General features: G+C 60.7%; 1 non-coding gene across 1 annotated transcript; it reads left to right on the forward strand.

Moving 5' to 3' along the window:
- The first annotated feature begins 257 nt into the window (after positions 1-257).
- Positions 258-420, forward strand: LOC148161824 (U1 spliceosomal RNA). Its single transcript, XR_015767329.1, has one exon. It is a non-coding gene; the product is annotated as a U1 spliceosomal RNA (small nuclear RNA).

Genomic DNA, 420 nt, shown 5'->3' on the forward strand with positions numbered 1-420 from the left:
AAGCCCTTGACTTCACGGACGGGGCGTGTCTGATGCAAACCAGGCAACATGGCGGTGGGGTTCTGCAACTTAGAATTCGTGGGGCTGAGGAGGTAGCAGCGCTGTTGCGTCCATCCTATTCGGAAGCGTCGTGTGGAGGGTGAGGATGCTTGCGACAGGAGTGGGTGCCGAGGGTGTTGGGGTGCGCCTAGGCGAGTGAGCCTGTGTGTCCGGTGGAAGGGGGGTGAGACTGGTGTGGGGCGGAGGCGGAGGGAGTCACACTTACCCGGCAGGGGAGACTCCGGGATCAAGCAGGTGGTTTTCCCAGGGGAGGCCCTTCCATCATACCAGGGACATGCTGACCCCCGCGATTTCCCCGAGTATGGACAACTCCTCTGCATTATTTGTGGCAGTGGCAGTGGGGGGCTGCTTTTGCTCTTT

Source organism: Eumetopias jubatus, unplaced genomic scaffold (genome assembly GCF_037043125.1).
Source record: "Eumetopias jubatus isolate StellerSeaLion01/CBP00866 unplaced genomic scaffold, mEumJub1_p1.0 scaffold_54, whole genome shotgun sequence".
Taxonomy (NCBI): domain Eukaryota; kingdom Metazoa; phylum Chordata; class Mammalia; order Carnivora; family Otariidae; genus Eumetopias; species Eumetopias jubatus.